Here is a 16,245-nt window from a genome sequence, read left to right as displayed (position 1 = left end):
AATCCTGCTGTGGAAGAACACTCATTGCCTCCCAGTATCCATTTCGCCCTCTCTCCTTTCTCATGAAATCCTGAGTTTGTTTGGGGCAGCAAAATTCCCTGTTAAAAATATTTACCTCCCCCAAGTCTAACTAAGGATATCCATGTAACCCATTTCTGGCCAATAAGGTATATAAAGAATTGTATGGAAAGGTATTGTTTTCTTGATAAAAAGACAGATTCAGCTGACACAAACTTCTTTCCCTATCCCCTTTGTCCAGCCTGGAACTCAGATATGATGCCTGGAAGTGATGCAGCCATTTGTGGCCATGAGAACAAAAAACTGTAAGTCAAGAATGGCAGAACAGGAAGATAACAGGAGTGTTTTGTTTTGTTTTGTTTTGTTTTTTTAAATAGAGATGGGATCTCAGCTTCGTTACCCAGGGTGGAGCGCAGTGGCTATTCACTGGTGAAATCATAGCTCACTGCAGCCCTGAACTCCTGAGCTCAAGCAATCCTCCCACTTCAGCCTCCTAAGTAGCCAGAACTAAAGGTGTGCGCCGTGGCACCTGGCTCAATCTAGGAGTGTTGATTCTTAATGACATCCTTGAACAGCTGCACCAAACTGGACTGCCCATCTCCAGACTTCTAATTATGTGAGAAAAATAACCCCTTACTTATTTAAGGTTTATCTTAAGTAGCCAAATATGATGCCTAGCTGATTTACATGACAACACTGAATGCCTCAGTTTCTTCTTCTTTCCCTGAGCCCACAGCCTGGAGCAGGAATGGGTTATGCATCTATATAACACTGTGCTTTTCACAGGTTGCCCACAGAACAGCTGAAGAAGCCCTCGGTGTGTTCTGCCCACCTCAGTCCCAACTATCTCAGCCTTGCAGGGCCTCCCTGGCTTGCTTGGATCCCCCTGGAACCAGGGCACAATGCTAGCTGGCACAACCTAACGTATTAACACAAGCTCCCAGGCTGTGAATCTAAGACAAGTGTCCTAGGCCAGCAGTCAGGAATCCTGGGATCTTAACCCCCCACTGCCACTAATCAGGGCGTGACTTTGACCCAGTCATTCTCTATTCCCCTCGGTCTCAGTCACCTCATCTCTGAAAAGTGGTGATTGGGCTAAGTCAACAGTTTTCAAAGTATATAAGTTAGTTTGCATTCATCTATGAGTAATAAAAGCAAGCAGGCAGACAAAAATAAACAACCAAAACTGAGAGAGAGAGAGAACAAAAATAGTGTCATAGTTTAAACTAGTTTAAACAATAAAGAAATTTGTCATCTGCAGTAACAAGAAGTCCAGAGACAAGACCACTCTAGAGATGGTTAGCTGCTCAGCAGTGTCACCAGGCACTCTGCAGTTCTCCGTGGACTCTGGCTTCCTTCAGGGGCACAGGACAACTGCCACAGCACCGGGAACAACAGCAGCCAAGGAGGAAGGGAATCCATCTTTTTTGTGTTTCATTCCTAGGAGCAAGAAACGTTTTCCATGAGCCCCAGGAGACCTCCTTTGCCTCTACTGGACAGAAGTGTCTATTCTTAAATCAGTCACTGACAAAGAGGGTGAGATCACTGTCTGGTGTGAACGTGTGTTGGAGGGCTATCCAGGACCAATACAGAAAAGGGGGCCGCCTAGGAATTCAGTGTACAGGAAAGACATCTGCACCCCCATGTTTATTGCAGCACTATTCACAATAGCCAAGATGTGAAATCCACATAAGTGTCCATCAGCAGATGATGGATAAGGAAATTGTGTTCCATATACACAATAGAATACTATACAGCCACAAAAAGAATGAAATCCTGCCACTTGCAACAACATGGATGAAATTAGGTGAAATTAGTCAAGCACAGAAAGACAAATCTCACATGTTCTAACTCATACATGGGAGCTAAATATTAAAAAGAATCGATCTCACGGAGACAGAGTAGAATGACAGTTACCTGAAGCTGGGAAGGGTGACAGGGAGTAGGGGACAAAGTGGAGATGGTTAATGGGTGTACAAATATAGATAGACAGTTAGATAGAATGAACGATATTTGACAGCCCAACAAAGTGACTATAATCAATGATAAGTTAGGGTGAACTTTAAGATAACTAACAGAGTGGAACTGGAATGTTCCTAACACAAAGAAATGATAGATGCCTGAGGTGAATGATACCCCAATTACCCTGATTTGATTAATTCACATTGCGTGCCTGTATCAAAACAGCACATGTACCCTATAAAGATACACAACTATTATATACCCATAATAATTAAAAATAAATTTTTTTTAAAAGAAAGGGAAGCCTCCTTTCTAAAGAAATACCGCATGCCCCCATGACTTACAGCGGAGAAGAGCAGAGCAGAGCCCTTCGGACCAAAGTTGGAGATGGGGAGGAAGCCAGAGCCCATCCCTGTGTTCCAGAGGCCCAGTCACAGATGTTTGGGAACCCCTGGCCTTGACCTCCGAGGCAGCTTCCTGCTCCGACACCCCATGCTTCTGGGATAAACGGCTCTGGCAGAATGGGGTCAATATAAAAAGGAAAACTACCCATGTCTGTGGAGGTCGCCCCAAAGACCAGGCCACTCAGTAGTCTTGCTGCAGGTAAGGAGCGGTATGGAATGTTCTGTACTCTACGCTCAAAATAATAACACGCGTTTATACATTTCCTGTTTGCCAGGCTCTTGGACACATATAGTCTCATCCAGTCTAAGAAGAAGCCCTATGAATAGTGGAAGGCCCAGACGTCTCTCTTCCAGAGATGGGAAAACCAAGGCACAAAACAAGAAGGTATTTGCTCCAGAAAGCCAGGCCCTGGTAGAGCCTAGCCTGGACTATCAGCTTCCAATTTGGCCTAAGGACAAGGGACACTCCTGGGAAACAGGGTGACTTCATACAAGGCAAAAGGTATAGGCGAGATGGCGAGGCCGCTGCTCAGGGTTTCTTGAGGCATGGGCTGCTGGCTAGGTGACTTGGGTCTGTCAGTTTCTCTGAGCCTCGTCCTGTCATCTGAAGAATGAGGTTCCTGAGAGAATGTCCCTCTCGGGTCACTGGGAGGACTGGGGGAGCCCTGTGAAGGCCCCTGGGATGCTTAAAAGGGCTGTGAAGTCACCTTGGCTAAGGCTGCAGACAGCTTAGGGAGGGCAAGTTCTGTTCCTTCATCTCCAGACTGTACCTGAAGGAAGATGGAGCCCGAAAGGCCAGCAGCCACCACCCTGTGCCTGGCCGCGGCCTCCTCCCTGGGGCGCCCGGCTGCAGCCCACTCCCTGGGGCAGGCGGCTGATAATGGTTCTCCCCACAAGCTGCTTCATTAAAGATTTGTTCTGTCGAGTTGCAATCAAAATAAACAGACCGGCCTGAAAGCCAGGGAACTAAAAACCAATTAAGAGGGAATGGAGATGGCAGTGGGGGTGGGGGCAGGAGGGAAAAAGAGGCTGGGGCTTTCCAAAGACTCAGTTCCCATGGCAGCCAGCTTCCAAAATAGTCTGGGAATGAAAAATAATGAAAACCACCCTGGAGAGAAAAGCGATCCTGGCAGGAGAGACCTGACCTTGGGTTTGGCTAAATCCCCTTGCTCACGGCTCCTGGAGGGCACCTGGGTGGGTGGGAGCTCTGGTGTCCTGTCCCACCCCCACCAGTCCCCTGTCCAAGGTTGTGAGTGGTGCAGCCCCTCTGCGGGACCCTCTGCTTGAGCCCCTGCCCAGGGAGCAGAAAGAGAACAGAGAGAGCTGATGAGGGTGAGGGCAGGGGGTAAGAGAGTGGTAGGGATGAGTCTGAAAGGGGACATTCAGGGCACTGTGAGTGCCATGAGGGGCCCAAGGTCCCTTTCCAGAGAGCTTCCTGGAGGAAGCCACATTCAAACTGAGATCTGGAGAATGAGTAGGAGCTGGCCAAGGAATCAACAGAGGAAGGGGCTTCAGGAGGAGAGAATAGGAATTGCAAAGGCTGGGGAGTGGGGGAGTGGGAGAGTTTGAGAGAGAGAGAGACCAGAAAGTTCAGCAGAGGTGACAATTACTAGGCCAGACATACTCCATGCCCAGCTTAGTGCTTTCTTATGTCCTGAATCCTGAGAGGCAAGAACTCCCAGCAGGTAAGACTCAGTATCTCAGTACCAATCTGTGGACCCTGTGCCCACCTCCTTCCCCCTCTGCCCAGAGCCAGAACTTCTGGGGAGCCCCTGTCCCCTGTCCTCTCCCCTGCCCTGTGGCAGGGGCCCAGCGTGGCAGGCTTCCCCGCAGTCACTCCCTGGCGCTATCTCTGAGGAGGCCTTGCTGCCCACCAGGAGGCATCGCTGTTTAACCATCTCCAGACCCCCTTGTGGTCTGGTTTCTGTTTCATTGGTGAGGCAACAGGAAAGCTGAGATCCTATTAAGTTGACTTGCAGATGCCAAAAAGGAATAACAGCCAAAATTAAGTTAACTCTTTCCTACCCCTCCTCTCCTCCACCCGCCTTCCCAGGCCACGGAAATCAGAGCACTGAAACACGTTACCCACGAGAGAGGGACGCGCCTCGGCCCTGGGGGATCGGGGACCCAAGTCCTGAGCGACACCTGGCCTCCCTGGGCGGGTCTGACGGGTCAGGGGTAGGGAACGGAGGGGCGCCCAGCCCAGCACCCTTGCCAAGCGGAAGGGCTCCTAGGCCGGCAGCAGGACTGTGCGAACCCGAGCCGGTTCTTCCAAACAGGAAAGAGGGGAGGAAAGGCTGTGGGGTTGAGCTGCCCAGTGATGTTCTCAGGGCTCTGGCTTCTCACAGGCCTCTCATCTCGAGACGTGAAGCCAGTGGGAGCCCACTGGAAACGGGATAGCCCCAAGAAGGCAAAAGCGCTTGGTGTCCTCTGAAGGCTCCAACAGAACAAGGGGAATATAAGCCAAGGAAAGAGCACTGGACTGGGAGTCCAGAGGGAGCAGGGCACTTGTCCCTGTGGCAGGGCAGAGTGAGTGTAGATTTTGTCATCAGTATTAACCCTACTTCCCCCATCTGGGGCCGGATGGCCCTGGGCAAATTACTCCTCTCTCAGCCTTAGCCCCTCAGCAGTAAGTGGATGTAGTAACACGTACCCCACAGGGTCCATATCAGGGTGAAACAAGGTGCCAGGGGCCCCAGAGCAAGCTGGGCACATAGTAGGGACGCACCAGCATTCCTTCCTCCTCTAGGCCTCAGATGCCTTAACTGCACAATGGGCTGACAAGCATCCCGGGTCCAGTGTGTCAAGCACTTGGAAAATGTGAAGGTTACAGATCTGTGCGCAGGGTCTCCAGCTGGGGAAGACGCTGAGAAGTTATTCCCTTTCCAGCCCCCTTCACCCTCCGCATTCCTCTCACCTGACCTCAGACATGGGTCTCCCTCACCCTGCACAGCCTCTTGCTGGGTGGCCTTGAGAAGTCTCTGTGGCCACGGAGATAAAAGAACATTTGTCAAGCATCTACTCTAGGCAAGAATAAGACATTGGGATTATGATGCCATCCTCTAAGCGCTGCCCAAATGCTGGGCCATCCTGGGGTGGGCTCCCCCTCCTGTGGGTACTGAGAGGGGGGTCAGCTCTCCACCAATGGGAGAGATTGACGCTCTGAACTGCCACCAGCTTCCTCGCTGGCCGAGGGCAGCCTGGAGTGGGTGGACCAGATGGGAACAAAGGCAACCTGGCCCAGGAGGAGGTGACATTCGGCCCTGGGTGTGAATCTGGCTCAGCTGTGTCAACTTGGACACGTTTCCTAACTTCTCCAGCTCCCGGTTACCTCATCTGCAGATCCGGGACAGGAAGAACACTGGTCCCATCTCACAGCCTGTCAGGAGATTCAAAGGAGATGACTGATAAGTGTCGAGAACAGTCAAACCTTGTTATCATGAGTAATTAGCTCACTCATTATTTGTTTGTGTTTCTAAGCAGCAGATTCACTAAGTGGGTTAAACCGCTTCTCAATCCCTACTCCTCAAGCATCCTGTTGACACTCGTCCTCCTTTGTCCTCAGACACGGGAAGGCAAATCCACGCCCAGCACAGTCAGAACAGCCCACGCCCGGTGAGCGCCAACTGTTATCTCTTGTGCTGGTCATGTCGGCCCTAGGACCAGCCAAGGGAGGCGAGGGTGACAGGCATCCTCCTTTGGACTCTCGTAAATGAATAAGCCGGCACATTAGATCAAGAGCCACCCTGATGTATTTGCATGCCGCACTTACCACATGCCAGGCACTTTGCTCCTTTGCACATAGGATCCTGGGATCCTCGCATGGCAGCCTGTGATAGAGCTGGCTCCCTCCCTCCCTCACTCCCTCCCTCCCAGCCTTCCTTCCTTCCCTCCTTCCTTCCTTTCTTCTTCACTCCCTTCCTTCCCTCCCTCCTTTCCTCCTTCCCTCCTTCCTTCCTTCCCTTTCTCTCTCCCTCCTCCCCTCTCTTCCTTCTTTCCTTCTCTCAGCTTTCCACCTTTGATTCCAAAAGCCATTCCCAGGGCAATAGCAGGAGGGAGAGGATTGCTGGCCTCAGAGCACCTGTTGGGGCAGGAGGGAAGAGTCCTGGGAGGTCAGGAGCATGGCCTAGCCATCTGAGAGGCCCCAGGGGACCTGACTCAGGCAGAGCAGCAATGGGAATGGTCCAAGTGCAAAGATACTGGGCCCAGGGAAGGGTATCTGCCCAGAGATTTGGGGCACTGGCTTGAGCAAGAAAGCCTTTCTGGCTGGGTTTCCAAGAAGGAATAGTCTCCAACCAGATCCCAAGATTAACACCTCTAAAAATTAATGCCAGAGGCTCCCTCAGCAGGGCCTGGGGACACCATAGGCACATAATCAAGGAGTATCAAATCAGACTAAGCAGGAAATCAGATGAAACGATAGCTTCCTCCAGCACCTGAGGAAAGCAGGCGGCGAATCCCCTGCTGGCTGGGCCAGGTCTGCAGGAAGGAGCAGTGAAACTAGGGAGAGAGCCCAGGGCAGCTGACAGGAGGACTCTGGCCCCACAGGAGCTGGACTCAGGGCTGATAGGAAGGCACAGGAAGGAGGATCAATCAGACTAAGGGGCTGTACGGGAGCTGTGTCCCCTGAGCGGAAGTCGCTGCACTTCCGTGCTCCTGGGTGTCCACAGAGCCACTGGGCTCAACAGACACTGCTTCTCACAGTCGTCCATTCCACCCTCACGGCCACCATGAGGCAGGGATCAGCACCTCTAGTGACATCTAAGGAACCAGAAGTTGAGAGAGGTTCAATAACTGGCTCTGGGTCATAAGGTGTCCTTGTCAGGGTCATTAGGTTGCAAAGAACCTACATGCTTATTGCTTAATGGGACAAAAATTGTTAACCAGAGATGGTCCCAAGACTTTCCCTGCCCTTCCTGCTCAGGGAACGCTGACCGGTGCTCCTTCCCCTCACCCCGCACCCTGGAAGAGGGCCCTGCCTTGCATGGAGGCACTTTGGAACTTGGAAATGCAGACTTGGAAGCAACAGGGACAGGGAAATCACTGCGGGTAGCTTTGGGGTGAGTTAGGGGAGAGGAGAAAGAATGGCGCCCCCGGAGGCACAGAGGCTACGAGGTCTCCGTGTGGTCTGTGATCCCTTTCCACAACTGCCGAATGCCAGGGAAGAACTGAAGTTAGAATGACATGAGGTTTGGCTCCTCAACTCTGTTCTTCGAAACTAACACCAGCGAGCAACGGGGCCACGTGAGTCACAGCTTTCTAGGCATTACATACGTAAGGACACGTGTGGCAAGGAAGGGACGCTGGAACTGAGGCAAAGCAGAGACCAGCCTCCTCCTCATGGCATCTCTGCCTTGGTTCGCATGACGTTCTCCTCCTTGCACTGTCCCACGTGCCCTGTTTACTCTTAGTTTCTGATTCTAGAAACGTCGGCCCTTTTCTAGAATCACGACACTTCTGGTTGAGTTCCCACTGCTACTATTCATGTTTCCCGGTTCAAAAATCATTTTCCCACAATAAAGTCTTTTTTTGGAAGTTTTTTTTTATTTAAATCTTTAAAGCTTAACCGTAAGTTCTTCTTGACTCTTCATTGTGGTCTCATCTTTATGGTTCCATGATCAGATCTAGAGCTCACAATGTCTAGAACTTAGGCCTGCTGATCCTTAAAGAACCCACAAATATAACTGGCTTATTGAAGAGTCTCAACTTTGTAAGGAATAAACATGAAAATGTTTTTTTCTTCTATCATTCCCTATCTATTTCTTTTGTCTTCCCCATTGATATTAAAGGAATCTATACTGTTCCTTTTCTCAATAGTTAAAGGCTCCCAAAGGCTCCCCTACTAGGTTCAATCCATAACTTGTCTATTTCCTTGAGTTGCTAAGACAATATGGTTCTGGCCATTAAGACTCAGTTCTGCTTGTTTGTTTTTCTCCTTCTCCTCCCTCTCCCAAGGGAGGCCAGAGCTGTGGCCCAGCTACTTGAGATAGAAAAGGATCTTTTCTGATCTTCATATACTTCCCCCTACCTCCTCCTAGGTTCAGCTAACCCAGTGTTTGGGGCAAAGAAGAGAGAAAAGGAGACAGGCAAACACCTTATAACTTAGTCAAAGCCAAGTCCTCTCCAGGTCAATTGACCCTGCTAATTATTTGGTCAACAACCTTTGGTGCCTTTGGCGGGATAGGCATCCACAGGCTGGCTCTCCATGGGTGCATGTCTGGGCTCATCAGAAGGCCCTGCAAGGATCAAAGGGTGGACTCTAGGGCCCTTTGCTGCTGGTGCTTCTCTTTCAACAAGCAGCCCACTGGGGGCTGGGGGGAGCAATAGGGGGTATAGAGGAGGGGGTGACAATAAGTCAGGGTCAAGTCCAGCTGCCTTATCTGCATCCATGCAACCCACAGGAAACTCAGGAACTGCCACCAACCAAATGTTTGTGTCCCCCAAAATTCGTATGTTGAAATCCTAATCCCCAATGTGATGGTATTTGGAGGTGAGGTCTTTGGGAGGTGAGTAGGTCATGAGGGTAGAGCACTTGTGAATGGGATTAGTGCCTTTATGAAAGAGACCCCAGAGAACTCCCTTGTCCCTTCCATTGTGTGAGGACCAGAGAGAAAATGGCCGTCTATGTACCAGGAAGCAGGCCCTCACCAGACACTGAATCTTGTCAGCGCCTTGATCTTGGATTTTCAGCCTCCAGAACTGTAAGAAATAAGTTTCTGTTGTTTAGAAGCCACCCAGTCTATGGTATTCTACTACAGCAGCCTAAAGAGACTAAGACAGGAACTCGCTGCGTCCTCACCTAAAGCGAGAGAGGTCCTGCTCCCTCCTGCTCTGCCGGCTCTCTCTAATCTTTCTCTCTCCTGCTCAGTTCACACAGGGGTGGGTGGGCAATTCCACCCTCCTGTTTTGTAAGCATCTTCAAAATATAAAAAGCATTTTGTAAGCACCTTCAAAACATTTTAACAAAACTTTCCCCAAAAAAAGTTTAAATGTGGACAAGTGAATTTTGATCCAAGAAATATGGATAATGGGACCTTTATGAAAGGTATCCCCCTCCTTTGACTTTAAGGAAGAGAAAGGGATCTCTTCCCTCGCCCACCGGAAGGGAAGGAATGGCCTTTCTCTTTATGAGAGCTGCACAATCCCCCAAAGACCACCAGCTCTCAGCTCTCCCCAGTCTTTTTATATTGGCCAGGGAGGTAGAACTTCCAGCCAGGGCCCCCCCCCCCCACCACGGTGGGCAATTCCATTTGTACCCAGGGTGTGTGTGCCTGCATGCAGGGGGTGGTGCTTGAGACAGGGCTGCCACCTGAGTATGCAGGGTAGCTGTACCTGCCCGAGGAGGTATGCACTGAATCCTGTTGGTATTTTAAATTGGTAGGCCAATGGTTTGTTCCTGTCTGGACAGAATTTGCCTTCGTGAGGGGCTGTGGATGACTGTAACCACATGAAACTGTCAGATGCACTGATCCGGACAACCTAGGGGCAGGTCAGAGTGAATTATTGTGCTTTCCAGTACTTTTAAAGAAAGGCAGCTTTACTACTTTCAAGCAGATACAGTAATGGGAACCAGGTGTGACCAGGAGAGGCCCTTGGGGAACAGCTTCAAGGACTAGCTAAGAATGAGTTATAACCAACAAAGCAGTTGTCTATATGTGAATGGGCGAGCTTCACATGTGTTTTTAAACATCTTGTTTGAATGTCTCCCCTAACACCATTTTCTCACTATCTTTTTGTACTCCCACGAAGAAAGGGTTGGCTAAGCAAAAGCTAACTTCCCCCCAGCCATGTCCAAATTATCACAAACCTCAAATGACCACTTCCCCACAATCAAAGATGTTTGCCTGAGTTGGCAGCTCATGAGGAAGCTTGCATTTCACAGCAGGAAGGGAGTGTAGCCAAAATTTCCACATGGAGACAACCTTGATCCCGGCTCTAACCCATCTCAAAGTACCCATCTCCAAATTTGCCCAAAAATACTCGATGGACTGAGCTGACTTGAAACACCCAAGGGAGAAAGAGGAAAATCTGAAAACCCCAGTGGGATTGGACCTGGTACAGGTTTTTAAATAGTGAATAATTTAATTCAGTAGATATTTATTCAGTGACTACTGTTTACCTGATCCATGGAGGATGCTCTAATGAATGAGTCATGGTGCATTTTCTCCAGGAAAATCGAATCTCATGGATTTCGAATTGTGAAAGAGGATATGCACATTAACAATGGCACAAGGCAAAGGGGAGGTAATGGACAGGGTAGAAATAAACAGCACTCCACAGTGGGGCAAAGGAATGGGATTGCTTCCAGCCAGAGAACCACAAGGAGGTCTCCTATGGTTGCAGATGTGCGTTCCACCACTGGCAATCACACTTCCAGATATATATGGTAGGAAACTCTCACACATGAAGTCAAGGAAGTATGCACAGAGATATTCAGTGCAGCTTTCTATGTCATGTCAAAAACTTAGAAATAAACATCCATAATAGGCAAACAGATGAATAAATTGAGGTATTTTCATGTAGTGAAATACTATACATAGGTTGAAGTGAATGTACTAGAGCTTAATGTATCTACATGGAAAAATCTGGAGAGTCATTTTGATCAACAACATAATTTCAAAATATTTACAGTGATGCCATTTATGTAAATTTTACAACACAAAAAATGACAGGTGTTATTGCTATTAAAAATGACTAATACATGGGGGGAAAGGTACTCATTAATTTCAGAATATTGATCACCTTTGAGGAGAGAGGGAGAGTATGAGATGAGGAAGGGGCACAAAAAGAGCCTCAATTGTACCGTAATATTTTACTTCCTTTTACATTATATGTGATTAAATATAAACCTTTTTAAAGCTAGGCAGTAGGCATATGGGCTTTTGTTATATGATTCTTTATTTCTCTGTATGTTTGAAATAAATTCATTGAGAAAATGAGATCTTTCATTCCTCTAGAAATACTGGATAAAATATTACCTCTTCTCAAATGCATAGCTGAGCTTTCAAGAAAGTAAAGAGAATTCCCTTGGAGCCAAAAACAAAGAAGTAAAACAAAAACAAAATTTTTAAATGTGCTGAGCTGATGTTGCAAAGGCTGGTGGGGGTAGGGGTTACTGTTCTTGATAACCAAAAAGCGAAGAGTTAAAATTAAGATATTCACATAAAGGCAGCACTGTACTCCCTGAAGGGTCTACTTCTGGTGCACGAAGACAACCTGTACACTTATTGGTCTTAGTCCAGGCTTTGAGAAAAAACAAAATCCTATACTCAGGGTATTTGTGGAAATCAGTAAGCAGCAATTGTGTAACGTCACAGCTGCCTGTGATAGTGAAAACACATGGGGCAAACAAGAGACTGGTGAAAAACTGAGAGAATGATGATCCAGGGAGTGAGATATCCACAGGGAGCCCTTTGGCAAAGAAGGGAAGACTTACTGGTTCAAAGCACTTAAGAAATAAGAAAATATTTAGAACTGAGCAATAACGAAAATAACAGCATTGCTAAATTTCTTTCTTTCTTTCTTTTTTTTTTTTTTTGAGACAGAGTCTCACTTTGTTGCCTGGGCTAGAGTGAGTGCCGTGGCGTCAGCCTAGCTCACAGCAACCTCAAACTCCTGGGCTTAAGCGATCCTGCTGCCTCAGCCGCCCGAGTAGCTGGGACTACAGGCATGCGCCACCATGCCCGGCTAATTTTTATATATATATATATATATATATTTTAGTTGTCCAGATAATTTATTTCTATTTTTAGTAGAGACGGGGTCTCGCTCAGGCTGGTCTCGAACTCCTGACCTCTAGCCAATCCACCGGCCTCGGCCTCCCAGAGGGCTAGGATTACAGGCGTGAGCCACCGTGCCCAGCCTTGCTAAATTTCTTGATGCAGCTACAGGGATGTTAGAGGGAAAGTTGCAGCTTACGTAAGAAAAGAAGTAAAGGGTTAAGTGTCCAGCTCAAGAAGTTAGGGAATCTTTTCTGGGTTTTTCTACAGGGAAACAAAAAAGAAGTTATGGAGGAGGGAAATAACAAAATAAACTCAAATAAAGTAGAAGGAAAGAAATAATAAAGATAAGGACAGAGATTAATGAATTAGAAAATGGGCATAGCAAGCAGCGACAACACCAAGCCTTAAGAACCAGGGGTTCTTGGAAAGGCTGATAAAGTAGACAAACCCTGGCAATGCTGATGCTATAAAAAGAGGGAAGATACAAATGAACACTCTGTGCAGCCAAGTTGCCACCAGCCCTGGCTCCCCACCTCCAGAGCTGTTACGTGGGAAAGAAACAGCCTTGTCTCTTATTCAGGCCACTGTCAAATTTCTTGCAGTCAAACCTAATCCTAACCCACACAGAGGGCTGGGCATCCTAATCAGGCCCGGCAGGATGGAGGATGCTGTCTGTACCAGGGGTGATCAGGTAGAGTGGTGACATTTGAGAAGTAGAGGTGACAGGTCAGGCCATAGCCAGGCCGGGCTGAGGGGGCAGCTGGGACAGTGGCCAGCAGGACAAGTGGTGGCCACCATAAGTGGCAGACTGCCATGCCTGCTTTGAAGGGTCTCTTGACTTCCTAGGTGAGCTCACCCAGGGCTACCTCTTGGGGGCCAGACCTGCTGGGCAGGTCTGTTTCCTCTGGGACAGGAACTATGGTCTGGGTTGTGTGCTAGTCTTTCATTTGCCATTCCCAGAAAGCCCAACTCAACCCGGCTTCAACAATAAAGGCAATGTATTCACTCATTTAGCTAAGCTCCATCCAACTGCTCAAAGGATGGTTCCAAAGACCCATGATGCTACCCCTTGGCACAACAGCTCCAGATTCTTCTCTGGTTAGAGAAAATGGCTTCAGCAGTTCCAGACCTACCACCCTCACACCACACCATCCAGGGAGAAGGTTCGTTTTCCAATGCCTCCCTTGCAAGACTTGTGATAGTGTTCTCTCATTGGCCAAAACTAGGTCACGTGCCCATCCCTAAACCAATCAACATGGTGATTAACTTCAGCCAATCAGGACCCACCCCTGAAGCTGCTACTAAGTTGAGTGACTGGGGTGAATTACTGAGCCTCATTCTCCTCATGTATTAGAGAGGATGTTCATAATACCTAGCTTGTAATATTTTCAGGCCGTATAAATTAAATTGGTATTTAGTCACTTAGCACAGTGCCTGACACACTCTGCATTTGGCCAATAGTAGCCATTAGTAGCTATCAGCACTAACACTGAAAACTGGGGTTCTATTCCCACCCCGAGGTTGGGCTGCACCTCCAGTGGTTTGAAATAAGTGTCAGTCTGGGGCAAGCTCCTGAAAGGAAAGAGTAGTATCGTCGTAAAACTTGATCTCCGGTCCTAGGAGGGAAACTGAGGCAGTGTGTCCCTAATACAACTGAAAGCAGGGATTCAGGGAAGTCTATACTTCCCTCTAATCACCCACAACCCCAAGGATAAAGAGGTAGAAGTGACTGTGCCCAAACCTGACTTTTCTAGGGGAGAACCTCCCCTCTTTGTGACCTCCCCAGGGATCGTGCCTAGGCTCCTGGGGTGGGACTGTCCCATTAAATGGCCACATTCAAAGTAAGAAGAACAGAAAGGCTGCAGAACCCCCTCTGCTTGGCTCATGGTGGGTGATGGGGTCATACACCCTGACAGGCCTTTACACAGGGAGAAAAATTTTTCTAATAGCCCAGAAGAATGCCCTAATCTGACATCTCGTTTAGCAGATTATTGGGCCTGGCTTTGATCTCTCCTGGGCATAATGAGTGCACCTCTTGGGCCAATCAGCAGTCATTAATTAGTAGAAGGGCCAGCAGCTGGGCCTGCCCAGGAATGGGGCCCTCTGCTTGCAGTGAATTGGGAGTTGAGAGTGGAGATGTTTATGAGCAAGTCAGACCCAGAGTGAAGCTATCAGGGTCACCAAGACCAGCCCCGGGGTCTCTCTGGGAAAGTGCTCTAAACCAGGCCCTCATATGACACATGTGACACACAATGCCACCCAGGGACTGGGCAGCAAGAGATGGCCCCCACTCCCTGTAACACACAATCTGATAGCAAGAATACAGCACTGACTCAAGGCATAGGAAACAGCGTGTGCCACCATGAATCACACACCATGACGTGCAGGCAAACAGCGGAAACCACTTGGTTCTGCATCTGGCCCTCTCCCAGAAGGCAGGACCTTGCCCCTTTGACCTACTGCCTCTTGACTCCCATTTTCCCCTGTTGGGCCCCTGCACCACACTCCACCCCAGTGGCCCTTTGGGTTCCTGGGAGCTGCCGGGCGAGGGAGAGTGGATATTGGGTCCTATGGTTTCATCATCCCTGCGAGCAGCGGAACCCACCTCCCAGTCCTGCATGAGGGCTGGGTTTCAGCAGGGACACAGCCAGCGAGACATGAAGGTAAACCACACTGGTATTCCCGAGTCAGAAGGGCCAGCGGCAGTGTGGAAACTCATGCCCTAGACTTACCATAGGGCCACCTGAATTCATATGCCATCCTCTGCCACTCCCTAAATAGCCATGTCATCTTGGGGTAAGTCCCCTTAACTTCTCTAAGCAGTAGCTTTATCCTTTGTGTAAGGAGGGGGTTATTTTCTACATAGCCATTGCAACATGGGCTGTACTTAGCTTTTGTATAACACCAAAGTGAAGAGTTAATGTACATGGATTAAGTGTTCAAATTATTAATACATTTTAAATCAGTGAAACTAAACATTTAACTTCAAAAATTAATGAACATATAAAACATCCTGTAAAATACACATTCACAGAAATATAAACAATAAACATAATATATCAGAACAAGTCATTAGAAGACAAAAATTTTAAAAATAAATCATTCAAAAGACAAGAAAACACAATTAGCTATGAAAATCAAAAATTAAATATTGTTGATCTTTTTTAGTACAATCCTAAAAATAATAATAATAAAGGTGTCATTGTCAAGTACATTTTGTGTGCAAATCTTCCCCACTACCATAAAACCTCTTTCTGACTCTGCACCATCACTCAGGAGAACAGCAAGGAGAAAGTTATAAACTAACACCAAATACCTTCTTTTGACACCATCATTACAGGGGAAAAAAATCTATCTCTTGTTTAATAACTGTGAGAAAAGGTTTTTGAATTTTTTCCTGGCGGGAATGGGTAGAGATCGAGATCTTTCTATTGATAGCAAGCATTCAGCGTTTTATTTTGTTTTTGTTTTAAGCCTTCTTTACTCTCATCAGGTACAAATGGAGACGCCCACGTCACTGGCCTTGTGTTCGTTCAGCTAGAACTAGAAATTTAGGGGAAGCCTTGCTGTGTTGATTAGCGTTTTCTTCCTCCTCTTGAGAATTATGGAAATGCAGGGGGGAGGGAAGCTTTCTAAATGAGTGTCTCTTTTTGTTCTATTTGGAATTTTAATGTAGCACATAACCCTTGGTGGTTTCAACACATAAATTACTCTGATTTTAGATTTTTAAAATATGAACTAATAGTATGATACTGAAAACAACTGGTATGTGATAATTTAAAACACACAGAGAGAGACTAATGAAAACTGGCTTTGCAATGTCTTATTCTAGATTGGTGGTTTCCAGATCTTTTCTACTGCCAGGACCCATTATTGAGGGAACCAAAATGTAGAAACCCAGCAAACACAGGAGTCCTCAAACCAAGTGAGTGACAGGGCGCAGAGACCTGCTGCCCTCCTTCCTCACCCTCCTCCCCACAAATACACACACGCTCACACACACGAACATGGCGGGCGGGTAGCGATGCCGGGTTTGTTTATTCAGGTCATTCTCTTGGAGAAGGTTCATTAAGCCCTGACTCTGTGCCAAGCCAAAGAGCTAGATCGGGGGGAACAGTGGTGAGCAAGACAAGATTCCT

General features: G+C 47.9%; 1 long non-coding RNA gene across 1 annotated transcript in view; it reads right to left on the bottom strand.

Moving 5' to 3' along the window:
• Positions 1-1,055: 1,055 nt before the first annotated feature.
• The window catches only part of LOC123636848, a 49,696-nt gene continuing 34,506 nt past the window's right edge, over positions 1,056-16,245 (bottom strand). The window contains exon 3 of the long non-coding RNA XR_006734678.1: positions 1,056-1,458. This is a non-coding gene — a long non-coding RNA (uncharacterized LOC123636848). The remainder of the gene's footprint in view (positions 1,459-16,245) is intronic.

The sequence above is a fragment of the Lemur catta genome, chromosome 4, assembly GCF_020740605.2.
Source record: "Lemur catta isolate mLemCat1 chromosome 4, mLemCat1.pri, whole genome shotgun sequence".
NCBI lineage: Eukaryota > Metazoa > Chordata > Mammalia > Primates > Lemuridae > Lemur > Lemur catta.
The sequence above is the reverse complement of the archived record's forward strand: the minus strand, read 5'-3'. Positions and strand labels throughout refer to the sequence as shown.